This window comes from Bos javanicus, chromosome 11, assembly GCF_032452875.1.
Source record: "Bos javanicus breed banteng chromosome 11, ARS-OSU_banteng_1.0, whole genome shotgun sequence".
NCBI lineage: Eukaryota > Metazoa > Chordata > Mammalia > Artiodactyla > Bovidae > Bos > Bos javanicus.
The window spans coordinates 99,494,367-99,512,034 of NC_083878.1; positions in this window are offsets into that span (position 1 = coordinate 99,494,367).

Here is a 17,668-nt window from a genome sequence, read left to right on the forward strand (position 1 = left end):
GGAAGTTGGAAACGTAGAGCAGAGAGAGTACTCTGAACCAGTTTCCCCCGGTGGTTACGGCTCACACAGCAGCACGACGGCAAAGCCCTGAGATGGGTGTTGGCAGTGTGTGTGTTCAGAGTTCTGTGTTTCTTCACGTGAATGGATTCTTGTAACTACCACAGCCGCCAAGATGCAGACTACGCCATCGACCAAAGACCATCCTCAATGGCCCCTTTACAGTCACACCCAACCTCTGCCAACTACACCCCCAATCCTAGCAAACCACTCCTTTCTTCTGCAGCTCTGCCATTTTCTCACTTAGCGAATATTGTGCATGAGATTATACACGATGTCATCTTTTCAGAATGACTTTTTCACTCAGTGTGATGCCCTTGAGATCCATCCCTGCTGCTGTGTGTATAAAATAGTTCGTTTCTTGTTTGTTGCTGAGTACTATTCCATGGTTTGTTTAAGACTGCTCACCTGCTGAAGGGCATGTGGGTTGTTTCCGGTTTTTGGCGACTACAAATAAAGGTGCTATGGACACTCATGTGCAGGTTTTAGTGTGGATACAAGCTTTCATTTCTCTGGGGTAAATGGCCAGAAGCTTGATTGCTGGGCCATAAGGTAACTCTACATGTAGTGTTTTGAAAAGCTATCAAACCATATTGCGGGGTGGCCTGACTGTTTTCCACAAGAATGCATGGATGACCCAGTTTCTCTGCATCTTCACCAGCATTCGATTTTTTTGGTTTCTGGTTTATTATTTTAGGTGTTTTAATAGGTCTGTAGTACTATCTCACTGTGGACTGTATCTGCATCTCCCTAATGGCGAATGGTGTTGCATCTTTTTTATGTACCAATTTGCCATCCGTACTGTCTGTGAAACATCTCTTCATACATTCTGTCCATTTTCTAATTGGATTGTCTGTGACGTTTGTCGCTATTGAATTTTGAAAATTCTTTATAATCTAGATATACGCTTTTTGTTGGATTATTTGTGATGTTAAATGTTAGGTGATTTGCAAATCTTTTCTCCTAGTTTGTCGTTTGTCTTTTCATCCTCTTAATAGAGTCTTTGGCAAAGCAAAACTTTTAAAGTTTGATGAAGTCTAATTTATAAATTTTTTTCTGTGCTTTTTGTGTTATGTCTAAGAACTCTTTTCCTAGACCCAGATACTAGCCCCAGAAGAGGTTTTAATAAACATTTTATAGTTTCACATTTAAGTCTGTGATCCATCCTGAGTTGTTTTTATACAAGTAAGGTTTAGTTTGTGGTTTAATTTTTTTTGAGGGGTCTACAGATGTCCAGTTGTTCCAGCACCATTTGTTGAAAAGGCTCTCCTTTCTCCATTGAATCATTTTGTACCTTAATAAAAAAAAAATCACATGTATGTATTTGTGTGTATCTTTCTCTGGTTCTCTGTCCCTATCCATTGATCTATGTGTCTGTCCCTCCAGCAGCATCACACAGTCTTGATTATTGTAGCTATGTAATAGTTTTTAATGGCGTAGAGTGATTCCTCTCATTTTATTACTCTTTTTCAAAATTGTTTTAGGTTTTCTAATTCCTTTGATTTTTCAATGTAAATTGTATAACATCATCCATATCTTTAAAAATCTTTATTGAATTTTGACAGAAATTACATTAAACTTAACATGTCAATTCTGGGAGAATTGATATTTTTAATATGTTGATTCTTCCAATCCATGAACATGAATCCTCTCTCCATTTATTTAGATCTATAAAATTTTATTCATCAATGTTTTATAGTTTTCAACATGTAAGCCCCGTATATGTTTATTATTTATACCTAAGTATTTCTTTTTTTGGAGTTGTTATGCTGGATCATGGAAAAAGCAAGGGGGTTCCAGAAGAACATCTATTTCTGCTTTATTGACTATGCCAAAGCCTTTGACTGTGTGGATCACAATAAACTGTGGAAAATTCTGAAAGAGATGGGAATACCAGACCACCTGACCTGCCTCTTGAGAAATCTGTATGCAGGTCAGGAAGCAACAGTTAGAACTGGACTTGGAACAACAGACTGGTTCCAAATAGGAAAAGGAGTATGTCAAGGCTGTATATTGTCACCTTGCTTATTTAACTTATATGCAGAGTACATCATGAGAAATGCTGGACTGGAAGAAACACAAGCTGGAATCAAGATTGCCGGGAGAAATAATAATAACCTCAGCTATGCAGATGACACCACCCTTATGGCAGAAAGTGAAGAGGAACTAAAAAGCCTCTTGATGAAAGTGAAAGTGGAGAGTGAAAAAGTTGGCTTAAAGCTCAACATTAGAAAACGAAGATCATGGCATCTGGTCCCATCACTTCATGGGAAATAGATGGGGAAACAGTGGAAACAGTGTCAGACTTTATTTTTTTGGGCTCCAAAATCACTGCAGATGGTGACTGCAGCCATGAAATTAAAAGACGCTTACTCCTTGGAAGGAAAGTTATGACCAACCTAGATAGCATATTCAAAAGCAGAGACATTCCTTTGCCAACAAAGGTCCATCTAGTCAAGGCTATGGTTTTTCCTGTGGTCATGTATGGATGTGAGAGTTGGACTGTGAAGAAGGCTGAGCGCCGAAGAATTGATGCTTTTGAACTGTGGTGTTGGAGAAGACTCTTGAGAGTCCCTTGGACTGCAAGGAGATCCAACCAGTCCTTTCTGAAGGAGATCAGCCCTGGGATTTCTTTGGAAGGACTGATGCTAAAGCTGAAACTCCAGTACTTTGGCCACCTCATGTGAAGAGTTGACTCATTGGAAAAGACTCTGATGCTGGGAGGGATTGGGGGCAGGAGGAGAAGGGAACGACAGAGGATGAAATGGCTGGATGGCATCACTGACTCGATGGACGTGAGTCTGAGTGAACTCCGGGAGTTGGTGATGGACAGGGAGGCCTGGTGTGCTGCGATTCATGGGGTCGAAAAGAGTCGGACATGACTGAGCAACTGAACTGAACTGAACTGATAATGGTATTATGCCTTTAATTTTAGTTTCCATGTATTCATTGCAAATTTATAGATACACAATTGATTTTTGCGTGCTGATCTTGTATCCTGCGATCAGAATGAACTCTGTTATTAGTTCTGGGAGATCTTTTATAGTTTTTTTTATTTTCTACATAAACATTCTTATCTGCAAATATGACATTTTAATTTATATCTGATCTGTATGCCTTTAATTTCCTTTTCTTACCTTATTGCTTTGGATAGAACTTATAGCACTAAACATAGATTGTTGAAAGTAGACATCCTTTTTCGCATTATTAGGAGGTGAAAACTCAATTTTTCACTATTATACAATGTTATTTGTAGGCTTTTTTTTTTTTTTTGTAGATGTTCTCTACCAAGTGGAGGAAATTCCCCTCTACTCCTAGTTTCCTTAGAGAATTTTTTCACTGGGAGTTGAATTTTGTCCATTTTTTTCTGTATTCATAAGTATGAAAGTGAAAGCTGCTCAGTTGTGTCTGACTCTTTACAACCCCATGGACTATACAGTCCATGGAATTCTCCAGGCCAGAATACTGGGGTGGGTAGCCTTTCCCTTCTCCAGGGGATCTTCCCAACCCAGGGATCAAACCCAGGTCTCCCACATTGCAGGCAGACTCTTTATCAGCTGAGCCACAAGGGAAGCCCATTCTTTAATATTATCAGGTGATTTTTCTTCTTAAGCCTGTTTACAGTGGATTGCATTGATCTATTTCAAATATTGATCCAGTCTTACACTCCTAAAATAAGTCCCACTTGGTCACAATGTATAAATCTTTTAAATATATTGCCAAATTCTAGTATTTTATTAAGGATGTTTATATCTACATTAATTAGGGATGTTGATCTGTATGTATGATAATCTGTACTTTTCTTTTTTTGTCCTGTATGGTTTCAGTATCAGGGTAATACTGCCCTCATAAAAGGAATTGGAAATGTTCCCTTCTTTTCTTATTTCAATTTCTTTAATTCTTATAGTGTTATTCAAATGATTTATTTCATATTGGGTAAGTTGTAATACTTTGTGCTTTCCAAGGAACTGCTCCATTTCATCTATGCTGTCAGATTTACGTTTGTAGAGCCATTCTCAACATTCCCTTCCTATCCTTTCAATGTCTTTATAGTCTGTACAGCACCCCTTGTTCCATTTCTGATATTGGTGATTTGTCTTCTTTTTTCCCTTTGTTATTCTTGCCAGAGATTTCTTAATTTTATTCATCATTAGAATCAGCTTTTTGTTTCTATGATTTTCTCTATTTTTATGATTTTAATTTATTGAGTTTTTGTGTTTGTAATTATTATTTCCTTCCTTCTGTTTGCTTTGGGTTTATTTTGCTCTTTTCCCCCTAGTTTCATCTTTAATTTTTTCCCCCAATACAATATTGTATTTAAAGTTTATACTTTGTAAGTGGGATATTTCATTCACATGAAACATTCTAAAGTCTACTTTCTTAAGGTGAGAGATTAGATGAATGACCTGAGACTTTCTCTCTTTCTAATGTAAGCATTTTCAAGGTCAAATTTGCCTGTTACTTCAGGTATCTCTTGACTTCCTGCTTTTGCATTCCAGTCCCCTATAAATAAAAAGACATCTTTTTCTGGTGTTAGTTCTAGAAGGTCTTGTAGGTCTTAATAGAACCATTCAACTTCAGCTTCTTCAGCATTACTAGTCGGGGCATAGACTTGGATTACCGTGATATTGAATGGTTTGCTTTAGAAACGAACAGAGATCATTCTGTCATTTTTGAGATGGCATCCAAGTACTGCATTTCGGAGTTTATTGTTGACTATGAGGGCTACTCCATTTCTTCTAAGGGATTCTTCCCACAGTAGTAGATAAATGGTCATCTGAGTTAAATTCACCCATTCCACTTCAGTTCACTGTTCCTCAGATGTTGACGTTCACCTTTGCCATCTCCTGTTTGACCACTTCCAGTTTATCTTGATTCGTGGATCTAACATTTCAGGTTCCTATGCAATATTGTTTATTACAGCATCAGACTTCATATCCACAACTGGGCGTTGTTTATGCTTTGGCTCCGTCTCTTCATTCTTTTTGGAGCTATTTCTCCACTGATCTCCAGTAGCATATTGGGCACCTATTGACCTGGGGAGTTCATCTTTCAGTGTCCTATCTTTTTGCCTTTTCATCCTGTTCATGGGGTTCTCAGGGCAAGAATACTGAAGTGGTTTGCCATTTCCTTCTCCACTGGACCACATTTTATCAGAGTAACAGTACTTACTGTTTTGTTGGAGTAACAGGCAAATTTGGCCTTGGAGTGCAAAATGAAGCAGGGCAAAGGTTAACAGAGTTTCGCCAAGAGAACACACTGGTCATAGCAAACACTCTTTTTCAACAAACACAAGAGAAGACTCTACACATGGACATCACCAGATGGTCAAAACAGAAATCAGATTGATTATATTCTTTGCAGCCAAAGACGGAGAAGCTCTATACAGTCAGCAAAAACAAGACTGGGAGCTGACTGTGGCTCAGATCATGAACTTCTTATTGTAAAATTCGGACAAATTTAAGAAAGTAGGGATAACCACTAGACCATTCAGGTATGACCTAAATCAAATATCTTATGATTATATGGTGGAAGTCACAGATTCAAGGGATTAGAACTGATAGACAGACTGCCTGAAGAACTATGGATGGAGGTTTGTGACATTGTACAGGAGGCAGTGATCAAGACCATCCCCAAGAAAAAGAAATGCAAAAAGGCAAAATGGTTGTCTGAGGAGGCCTTACAAATAGCTGAGAAAAGAAGAGACGCTAAAGGCAAAGGAGAAAAGGAAAGATATACCCATTTGAATGTAGAGTTCCAAAGAATAGCAAGGAGAGATAAGAAAACCTTCCTCAAGTGATCAATGCAAAGAAATAGAGGAAAACAATAGACTAGGAAATACTAGAGATCCCTTCAAGAAAGTTAGAGATACCAAGGGCACATTTCATGGAAAGATGGGCACAATAAAGGACAGAGATGGTATGGACCTAACAGAAGCAGAAGATATGAAGACGAGGTGACAGGAATACACAGACGAACTATACAAAAGATTTTCATGACCCAGATAACCATGATGGTGTGATCACTGAACTAGAGCCAGACATCCTGAAATGCAAAGTCAAGTGGGCCTTAGGAAGCATTACTATGAACAAAGCTAGTGGAGGTGATGGAATTCTAGTTGAGCTATTTCAAATGCTAAAAGATGATGCTGTGAAAGTGCTGCACTCAATATGCCAGCAAATTTGGAAAACTCAGCAGTGGCCACAGGACTGGAAAAGGTCAGGTTTCATTCCAATCCCAAAGAAAGGCAATGCCAAAGAATGCTCAAACTACCGCACAATTGCACTCATCTCACATGCTAGCAAAGTAATGCTCAAAATTCTCCAAGCCAGGCTTCAACAGTACATGAACCATGGATTTCCAGATGTTCAAGCTGGATTTAGAAAAGGCAGAGGAACCAGAGATCAAATTGCCAACATCCACTGGATCATTGAAAAAGCAAGAGAGTTCCAGAAAAACATCTACTTCTGCTTTATTGACTATGCCAAAGCCTTTGACTGTATGGATCACAACAAACTGGAAAATTCTTCAAGAGATGGGAATACCATACCACCTTACCTGCCTCCTGAGAAATCTGTATGCAGGTCAAGAAGCAACAGTTAGAACTGGACATGGAACTACAGACTGGTTCCAAATTGGGAAAGGAGTACGTCAAGGCTCTATATTGTCACCCTGCTTATTTAACTTATATGCAGAGGACATCATGTGAAATGCTGGGCTGGAGGAAGCACAAGCTGGAATCAAGATTGCCAGGAGAAATATCAATAACCTCAGATATGCAGATGACACTAACCTTATGGCAGAAAGCAAAGAAGAACTAAAGAGCCTCTTGCTGAAAGTGAAAGAGGGGAGTGAAAAAGTTGGCTTAAAGCTCAACATTCAGAAAACTAAGATCATGGCATCTGGTCCCATCACTTCATGGTGAATAGATGGGGAAACAATGGAAACAGTGACAGACTTTATTTTTTTTGGGCTCCAAAATCACTGCAGGTGGTGACTATTGTCGCAAAATCAAAAGAAGCTTGCTCCTTGGAAGAAAAGCTATGCCAAATCTAGACAGTGTATTAAAAAGCAGTGACATCACTTTGCCAACAAATGTCCATATAGTCAAAGCTATGGTTTTTCCAGTAGTTTTGTACAAATCTGAGTCGGACCATAAAGAAGGCTGAGCACCGAAGAATTAATGCTTTTGAACTGTGGCATTGGAGAAAACTCTTGAGGGTCCCTTGGACAGCAAGAAAATCAAACCAGTCAATCCTAAAGGAAATCAACACTGAATAGTCATTGGAAAGACTGATGCTGAAGCTGAAGCTCCAATACTTTGGCCACCTGATGGGAGGAGCCGACCGGTTGGAAAAGACCCTGATGCTGGGAAAGATTGAAGGCAGGAGGAGAAGGGGACGACAGAGGATGAGATGGCTGGATGACATCACTGACTCGATGGACACGAGTTTGAGTAAACTCTGGGAGTTGGCGATGGACGGGGAGGCCTGGAGTGCTGCAGTCCATGCGGTCGCAAAGAGTCGGACACGACTGAGCAACTGAACTGAACTGAACTGAATGTAAGTATTTAGTGCTATAAATTCCCTCACCACACCACTTTAGCTGCATTCCACAAATTTTGATATTCTGTGTTTTTGTTTTCATTCGGTTCTATGTGTCTTAAAAATTTCCTTTGAGACTTCTTCTTTGACCTATGGGTAATTTTTAGAAGTGTGTTGTTTGTTTCCAATGTCTGGAGATTTTCCTGTTGTATTTCTGATATTTTCTGCTTTGATTCCCTCACGATCAGAGAACACACTCTGATTTCACTTCTTTTCAATTTGTTGAGATTTGAGAATCCTCTGGTGGTCCACTGGTCAGGACTTGATGCTTTCCCTGCCGTAGCCCAGGGTTCAATCCCTGATTGGGAAACTAAGATTCCACAAGCCCTGAGACACAGCCAAAAAGTAAATAAATAAAATAAAAATAAATAAATGTGTTGAGATTTCTCACATAACCCCTACCTTCACACTTGCATCAGTTCAGTTCAGTCACTCAGTCACGTCTGACTTTTTTCGACCCCATGGACTGCAGCATGCTAGGCTTCCCTGTCCATCACCAACTCCCGGGGCTTGCTCAAACTCATATCCATCGACTCAGTGATTCCATCGACTCAGTGATTCCATCCAACCATCTTATCCTCTGTCGTCTCCTTCTCCTCCTGCCTTCAATCTTTCCAAGTATCAGGGTCTTTTCCAATGAGTCTGTTCTTCCCATCAGGTGGCCAAAGTATTGGAGCTTTAGCTTCGGCATCAGTGAGAAAACAGATATGATATATTTGCATAGCCTCCCCCATTATCAGCATTCTTTACCACAGTGGTACATTTATTACGAACCAAAATTGACTCGTTATAACCCAAAGTTCGTGGCTACACTAGGGCTGACTCTTGGTGTTGTATATTCTATGGGTTTGGCTAATATGTAAAATGACACATACCTCCCATTAGCCACATAGACAGTATACACCGTATTGAGTATTTTCACTGCCCAAAAAGTGTTTTGTCTATACTCTCCCTCCCCCTAATCCCTGGCAACCACTAGTCTTTTTACTATCTCCATAGTTTTCCCTTTTTCAAAATTTTGCATCATACAGGATGCAACCTTTTCAGATTGACTTCTTTCACTTAGTAATATGTGTTTAAGTTTCCTCCATGTCTTTTCCTGGCTTGATAGCTCATTTCGGTTGATCATTGAATAATATTCCGTTGTCTGGATTAGCACTGTTTATCTATCCATTCACATGATGAAAGACACCTTGGTTGCTTCCGAGGTTTGGCAATTATGAATAAAGCTGCTGTAAACACCTGTGTGTAGGTTTCTGTGTGGACCTAAGTTTTAACTCCTTTGAATAAATACCAAGGAGCTTGATGGGTGGATCGTATGATAACACTATGTTTAATTTTGTAAAAACTGCCAAACTGTCTTCCAGTGTGGTTGTTCCATTTTACATTCTTGCCAGCCACGGATGAGGATTCTTGTTGCTCCACATCCTTGGCAGCATTTGGTGCTGTCAGCGTTCTGCATTTTGGCTATTTTAGTAGGTGTACGGTGGTAGAAATGAAAAAGTTTTAAATTCCATTTGTAATGACACAAAGACATAAAATACTTAGTGATGAATTTAACAAAAAAAAATTTTTTTTAAGTCTTAAGATAAATGGAAAAAAATAGTATGTTCATGAATTGGAAGACTCGGTGTTGTCAAAGTGGCCAGTTCCCCCCAATGACCAATAGGTTCAGCACAATCTCAATTATATTCTCAGCAGCCTTGTGGAAATATGTAAATTGTCAAGCTGATTCTAATACTTATATGAAAATGCAAATGCCCTATCGCAGCCGAAATAATTGTTGTATTGCTGGAAATTGGAGAACTTACCCAAACTGATTTCAGGACTAAGGAATCAAGGCATAACAGACAGATTAATGTAGCTGACAGGAGCATCAGAGGCAGATCCACACTTAATCAGCATGTTGATTTTTCACAAAGGGGCAAACGCATTTCAACGGGGAAAAGAAGTCTTTTGAACAAATGGTACTGGAACAGCTGGGAGTCCATATTGAGATGAATGAAACTTTATCTTTACTTCACATCATATGTGACATTCAACATGGATCATAGATCTAAATGTAAAAGCCCAAACCATAAAGCTTCTCAAAGAAAACATTAAGAAAAATCTTCATGACCTATGAACTGGACGAAATTCCTCAGATGTGACACAGGAAGCAATGACCAGAAGGAAGATCAACAGACTGACTTCATCAAAGTAGAAAACTCCTGCTTACTGTGAAGAAAATGAAAAGGGAAACCACAAAAGTGGAGAAAATACAGCAAAACAAATAACTGGTAAAGAACTGGTGTCCAGATTAGAGAGAAAATCCTACAACTGAATGATCAAGGGGCACGTGCTCAATTCAAAATGGTCAAAAAATCTGAACAGACTCTTTAGAAACAAATGTATATGGGAATCCCCTGGTGGTCCAGCAGTCAGGGCTCTGCACTTCCACTGCAGGGGGTGCAGAGCTCAGTCCCTGGTAGGGTAACATGCATGGTCAAAAAAAAAAAAAAAAAAAAACCACAAAAATGAAGAATGCATATGAATGGGCAATGAGTGCTCAACATCATTAGTTATCTGGGAAATGCTAATTACAGTCCATGAGATACCACGACAGTGTCTCATGATTAAGATATTTTTATGATTGAAACTTTAGAGGATTGACAACACCAAATGTTGGTATGAATGTGGAACAACCAGAACGCTCCTAAATTGCTGATGGGAACACAAAATGTTACAAGTATTTTGGAAAATGCTTATAAAGTTAAAGACATGCTTGCCCTCTAACCCAGGAATTCTCCGGTACTAGGTACTTTCCTGATAGAAATAAGTGCACATGTTCACAAAAAGGACTGTATGTGACTGTTTATAGCAGCTTTTATTTAGTATACACCTCTAACAGGGAACAACCCAAATGTGCATTACCAGGAGAGTGGATATACAAACTGTGGTGTATCTACTACTGTGGCATCCCAGTTATTAATAAGATGGGAATGATCTATCAGTCTACACAACATAGATGAACTGCACAGACACTGCAGTGAGTGAAAAAACCAGATGCAAAAGAGCACAAAATGTATGATGCCACTTATATGAAGTTCTAGAACAGGCAAAACTATTCAATGATGACAAAAGTCAGAATATTGGGTTTTTTTACCGGGTGCAGGATCATCTTGTAAGGCACAAAGATATTTTGGGGGTGGGTGAAAAAGTTCTATATCTTGATAAGTGTGTGAGTTACATGGTGCATGCATTTGTCCAAGCTCATAAAATTGTACACGTGAGATTTGGGCATTTCACTCTATGCACATTTTACCTTAAAAAATTCTGAACTGTAAACATGGATTCAGAATAATACTGAGCAAACAGCAGGTGTTACAGTGGCATGACGGCCACTGTTCATGACTCTCGGATCTATGAAAGACCCACAGTTCGTTGCATCTTCGCTTGGCCACCCCCAAGCGTGGTGAGGGCAGAACTCTTTGCTGCTTTGGCTGTACTTGCTCACAGTCACAGGCAAAGTTCTCCCACATTCTAGAGATGGGGGTGCCCCTTGGCACTGCTGCCACAGCATCACTTTGCCTCTCTGTATCTGGAAGGCAGCTCACGTCTGCTCTCTCTCCGTCACTGGCACAACCTGCTTGATTCACACATCCTCCGACGGGCCACCCTCCACTGTGCCATGGACCAATGTTGTGCCTCAGTCGACCTCCCCCTGGGGACCACTGCCCTGCTCCTTGCAATCAGAACTCACCTGGGAACGGGGTGCCTTCATTCCAGACACAGTTCTGTAAAGATTTCCCTGTGAGATCTGGAGCATTTTCATTCCCATGTTCATAAATCACCAAATACTCATTCAGCTCCTGCTGTGTGCCAGGTCCTGAGGATTCTTGGAACCTGCAAGTGGGCAAATCAGGGACGTCCCTTTGGCCTCAGGGACTTACATTCTGGTGGAAGGACACAGAGTAGAAGGCAGAATAATGACCCTGTTAGCATGTGACCTTTATTGACAAAAGATGTGACCTGGCAGAGGCCTGGGTGTCTTCTCCTGCATGCGTGCTAAGTCGCTTCAGTTGTGTCCGACTCTTTGCAACCCTATGGACTGTAGCCCGCCAAGGCTCCTCTGTCCATGGGATTCCCCAGGCAAGAATACTAGAGTGAGTTGCCATGCCCTCCTCCAGGGGATCTTCCTGATCCAGGGATTGAACCTGGATCTCTTAAGTTTCTTGCATATGTACGTGGGTTCTTTACCACTGACAGCACCTGAGAAGCCTCTCTCTTCTCATACTGAGAGTAAAAGCATCGACCTGACTCCCACCCTGCTAAGCAGGGCTGGCTGCACCCCTGAGCTCCCGGCTTGAACAATAGGAACCGGAGATTGGAGCCAATGTTTGGAGAGGCCAGATGGATGATGAAGGGTCTGAATCTGCTCGGATGTGGATCTGGAATCATTTGCTTCCTCAGGCTGCTTATGATCTCTGACCTCATGTAGGCTCCTTCTTGCTGGGGCTTGCTCTCCCTCAGCACTGGACACAGCCTGTGCTAGACAAACACATGTAAAATTTAAGAAGAGGTGGGGTACTTCTCTTTTGAAAATTACATCAAGATTACATTATCATATCAATTCTCCTTGTTCACCAAATCCCACTCTTGTTTGGAGAACACCGAGGCCAACCCCAGGGGATCAATCATGATTAGTTCATTATTCATGGCAATCTTGTTCCCCCTTTCTAATGATTAGACAGAGGTGAGCATGTGACCCAATTCTGGTCAATGAGATAGAAAGGGAAGTCTGCTGGGAGCTTCTGGAAAGAGTTTCTCCCTCCACTTCACAAGTATAGAGAGAGATTTCTGGATGCTGGTGTGTGAGAGTGTGATGCCTGGAGCTATGGCAATCATTTTGCAACTATGAGGTGACAAATTTGAGATTTTAAAAAAAACCCCAAGGACAACGGAGTCAAAAGGTGAAAGGCACTCTTTCCCATATTACCTTATGTGGCAAAAGGAATTTTGCAGATGTGATTATGAATTTTGATCTTGACTCAAGCTACTGGACTGACCTTAGAACTTCTTATCTCAGTAATTCTTCTTGAATACACTTTATGGTTCAATCCACTCAGAGCTAGCTTGGTGTTCTATTACTGGTAGCAGAGACACACTCCTATTCTTCTACTCCAACCATCAGTAGTTCTCCATTCTGCCCAGCATAGAATGGAAAGCCTTAGCCTGACCCACAAAGCCTGTGCCTAACCTTTGCAGCCACACCTCACATCCCTCTCCCCTGAGCTCACTTTCTTCTCACAACACTGACCTTCAGTTTTTTCTTCCCACTCACCAGGCTTCTCGCCACCTCCAGGCCTTTGCACACGCTGCACCCTCTGGCTGGAACGCTTTCTTCCTGTGTCTCCCTGGAACACTTGGTTAAATTCTCAGATCCTTTTGGCCTCAGTTTATATGGCCTTAAGTGAGACCTTCCCCATCTCTTCTCATCTGGAATTGTGTGTTTATTTATGACTTTATCTAGCATCTGTCTCCCCCACTGGAGTGAAAGCTTTATCACAGATGGCACTGGGTCTGCTTTTTTCACACCTAGCCCCTGTACCTACTACTGTGGAGCCCACAGCAAGTGTGCAGTTGTATCTTTTTAAAGAATGTCTATTGGAGTATAATTGATTTACAGTGTTATGTTGGTTTCAGGTGTACAGCTAAGTGAATCAGTCACATACATGCATATATCCACTCACAGTTGTGTTTCTTTTTATTTATGTAGCTGCTCTGTGTCTTAGTTGTGGCATATGGAAACTTTGATCTCTAGTGGCGGCATGTGGGATCTTTCGGTTGTGGTATGTGAACACTTAGTCGCGGCATGTGAAATGTTCCCTGACCAGGGATTGAACCTGGGCCCCTTGCACTGAGAACGCAGAGTCTTAGCCACTGGACCACCAGGGAAGTCCCTCATAGTTGTGTCTTCTGAATGAATGAAACAGTTTGCGAACCATTATTTCCTGTGCATCTCCTCTGCTATACTCTGAGGCTGTCAGCTTTAGGAATAGTTCACTTAGCTCCGGGGGACCCTTCCTTCCCCAGACAGTCCCTTACATCCCTGTTTGCACTCGATTCGTCTGTTTACAAGTTTGTCACTTGTGTGTGTCAGACACACACACATAAACACACACTTAGTAGTCTGTTAGTGTATAAAAAACACACCCCTCCCAAACACACAATAGCTTAAAACAACAATATACACTTATTATCTCATTATTTCCATGGGTCAGAAGTTTGGCTGAAGGCTGAGCTGGGTGTTTCTGGCTCAGAGTCACCTAGGAGACTGAAGTCAGGTGTCCACAGGGACTGCTTGAGGCTAAAGAAACTGCGTCCCGCACGGCTCACGTACAAGCCTGCTCAGCTCCTGGCCTCTCCATTCAAGGCTGCTTGAATGTCCTCACAGCATGGCAGCTAGCTTCCTTTAGATTCATGGGAGCAAGGCGGAAGCCACAGCGCCCCCTGTGACTCAGCCTGGGAAGTTCCATATCATCACACACCGTCATGTCCGCTCTGTTGGTTATGACTTAAGGATGTGAATACCTGGAGGTGCCATCTTGGAAGTTGGCCGCGAACCCTTAGCTCCTCAAGAGCAAGTTCTGCTTTACTCACTTTGGGTTTCCCCAGGGCCCTGCACAGGCTGGGGTGGAGGGTGGAGTCCAAGCCCAAATAAGAATTTGTTGAGAGCATTAATAAACGAACACACTATTTTATGAAAGTTAGCACTGACATCTTGAGCCATTGTAAATGCGCTAATATACAATAGACTGAGCCCATGGTAAGAGCTCTGTGCCAACTCTTGCTGTTATCTCTAAAGATACAGTCTAATTGAATCTGATGCCCAGAGAAGGTGTTGTGTAGGCATGCAATTCATCACACCCATCAGCTCAGCCTCAATGAATTGCAGGGTATGGAGGGTCAGTGATGGCTTGGGGGATTTAAGGACTGCTCCCAACCCCTCAGCTACTGTTGAGAAAGGATCTAAAAATTAAAGACTTTGTGATGAATACATGAACTGAATGAACAAATGATTGCACTGGAGACCCTGAGGAATTCCTTGCCTGAGAGTGAAATTCTATCTCCTTGGCATCCCCTGGCCCTAGACAGGTCTTGGGGAACAGAGTACTGGGCAGAGCTGCTGCAGCCTGGCCTAGGGAGAGCCAGAGCCAGTATGTCCATGAAAAACCATGTTTTCCTGGCCAGGAAAGTGCTCAGGAAGTATGGCCAGTGCCCAAAGGCCCCTGTGTTATCTGCTAGGATGGTCCAGGGACCCAGACATTTTGCTGCTGCTGGCGGTTGGTGGTGGAACAATCTCTCAGCCTCCTTCTTAGGAGATCTTCCTGCCCAACCTGTGGTCACTGTACCCCGGCAGAAGCTCAGTGTTGTTTTGCACAATCCCGGCTCCATGGAAACCACCCAGACTCAGTTAATCCCCATTTCCTTTGCTTCCAGCAAACTGGGTTTATGGGAATCTCTGGGATCCTAGTTAAGGTAAAAATACTAGTTAGCCTCAGGGTCTGCTGGGTGCATAGTCTTAGGGTGACATTCGCCCATCATCTTAAAAAAAAATTTTTGTGTGTGGCTGTGCACCGCACATGGAATCATAGTTTCCCGATCAGGGATCGAACCCACATCCCCTGCAGTGGAAGTACAGAATTTTAACCACTGGACTGCCAGGGAAGTCCCAGTCATTGTTTTATAGAGTTTGTGGATGCTGTTCCATGCAGCCTCTTGTTTCCATCTTAGCATCATGATATCTTCGGCAGAACGTGTCTGCACCAAGCAGGCAATAAGTCACTTAACAAAGCCCTGGAAATGCCTCTCCAGGGGAGGCGAGGCTGCTGACAGCCACCAGCGCTGAGACCAGATGATGTAAGATCTTGGACAAACTGTGCTCCTGAGCCTCAGTGTCTTCATCTGAGAAGCGGGGGTGCCGACAGCAGCTCATCTCGGAGGGCTGGGAGGACAAGGTGGGGTGAGCGCCTGGCCTGGCGCCCCAAACGACGGCTCTGATGGGTGTCACCGGGTGCTGCGTTAACAAACCAATCCAAGATTTGCAAGGCTGCGGCGGGCAGCAGGGACCCTTCCCGCCCCTGCTCCGGGTGGGCCCCCACTCGCCCCTCCAGAAGCCGCAAGTCTGGGGGGGAACCGGTGGGTGTGGGAACAGATCAATTACATCACAGTGTGAGGTCTCTGTGTTTTCCAAACTTTCCATCATGAGTGTTTATTGCTGTGATAATGGGGGGTGGGAGACCCAAAGACCAAACAAACAGCATGATGAGAGAGAAGCAGAAATTGAGAAAAGGGCCAGGGCTGTGGTGTGTGTTACAATAGAAGGTCGGGGGCGGTGGTTAGGTGATGCCCCAGGGAGGCCTCCTCTGGGAGGTCCCTTGGAGGCCTGCGAAGAAGGAGAGATGGGCCAGACCCTGGGATCAAAGAGACAGAGCTGAACTTCGGGGCAACAGAGCTTGTCTGCCACTTGCCGGCTGTGGGGGCTTGGGTAAGAGACGCCTCAGTCTCCCCCTCTGTAAAATGGGGATGATGAAGCTACCACCAGCCCCTCCGCCTCTCAGGGTGGTCGTCGGGATGAAAGGAGGGAACAACCAACAGTGCTTGGAGCTGAGCCTGGCAGGGTGGGCTCTACGTTCAAGTTTTACGGATAGATAAGAGTGGAAGCCCCCCCACCACACATGTGCCGGGGACGCCTGCTGGCCCTGGCTTGTTGGTGCAGCCTGCAGCCTGTGTCGCGCAGTCGCCCCTTTTCTTCATCCTCTCCCCTACCACCAGTCTGCTTGTTGCAGGGGAAGAAGGGATGCTAAGCAGAGAGTTACCCCTATCGCCCCACTCTGGTGATGGCTGAGGTCCCTAGAAGGCAGGGTAGGGGCTTTGCAAGCCTCTGTATGTGGTCTCCTACTAACAGGCTGGGGAACACCTTAAGGGGTCTGAGGTCTCCAGTGATCCCTGGTTTGGCAGCCTCTTCCCACACCATCAGCCAGCCAGGGCTGGTTTCTGCCCATGGGGATCTGGAAGCCCCTATACAATGCCAGAACAGCTCAGACACCCTGGCATCACTGCAAGGGGGGCTGTCCATCCCCTGGGCACCTCAGCCTCTGTCCATGCCCGTGGCACCCATGGTGTGGACTGGGAGGGGCTGCATTGAGAGAGGGGAGGGTGCAAGGCCATCTGAACTCCCCAGACGGGTGAGCGAGTCCAGGCCTCAGTCTCCCGGTTTGTCCAAGAGTCCATCCGTGCCCCCATGTTTCTGAAAGTCCAGGAAAACATAGCTCAGTGATGTGTCTGCTACACAGTGGGTGGCAGGTGGGGCAGGGCGCAAACAGCGGGGGCAGGTATCAGGCCCCAGCCCAAGAGCTCCTAGCCACCTTTCCGAACACTGATGCCCAGGGGCTGTGAGCCCCTCCAGGCACCCCTGTCCTTGCTCCCCAGCCGCGTGAAGGGGCCCAACCCAGTTAGCACTCCTCTGTAAGGATGTGGGTGCTCTTTCCGAGAGAACTGGGAGCCTCCCAGCAAGCGCACCCCTGCAGCCTCCCTTCCCCATCTGCCTCACTCAGGGTCCAACCAGAGAAACAGAACCAGCAGGAGATCTACGTGAAGAGATTTATTGCAAGGAATTGGTTATGCAACTGTGGAGCTGGCTAGACAAGCCTGGAATCTGAAGAGCAGGCTGGACCGCAGGGCCAGGGCTGAAGGTGCTGTCTGTGGGCGGAATTTCTTCCCCATCAGGGAAGCCTCAGCTTTGCTCTTAAGGTCTTCCAAAGGATGGAATCAGGCTCACCTAGACTATCTAGCACAATCTGTCTCACTTTAAGTCAACCGATTATGGACTGTAATCACATCCATGGGGCACCTTAGGAGTGACACTAAGATTAGTGTTTGATGGAAGAGTTGGGGACTGCAGCTTTACCAGGCAGGCACCAAGCATCCCTTCATTCTTCCTCTGTCGGTGGTTTCTAGCTTCT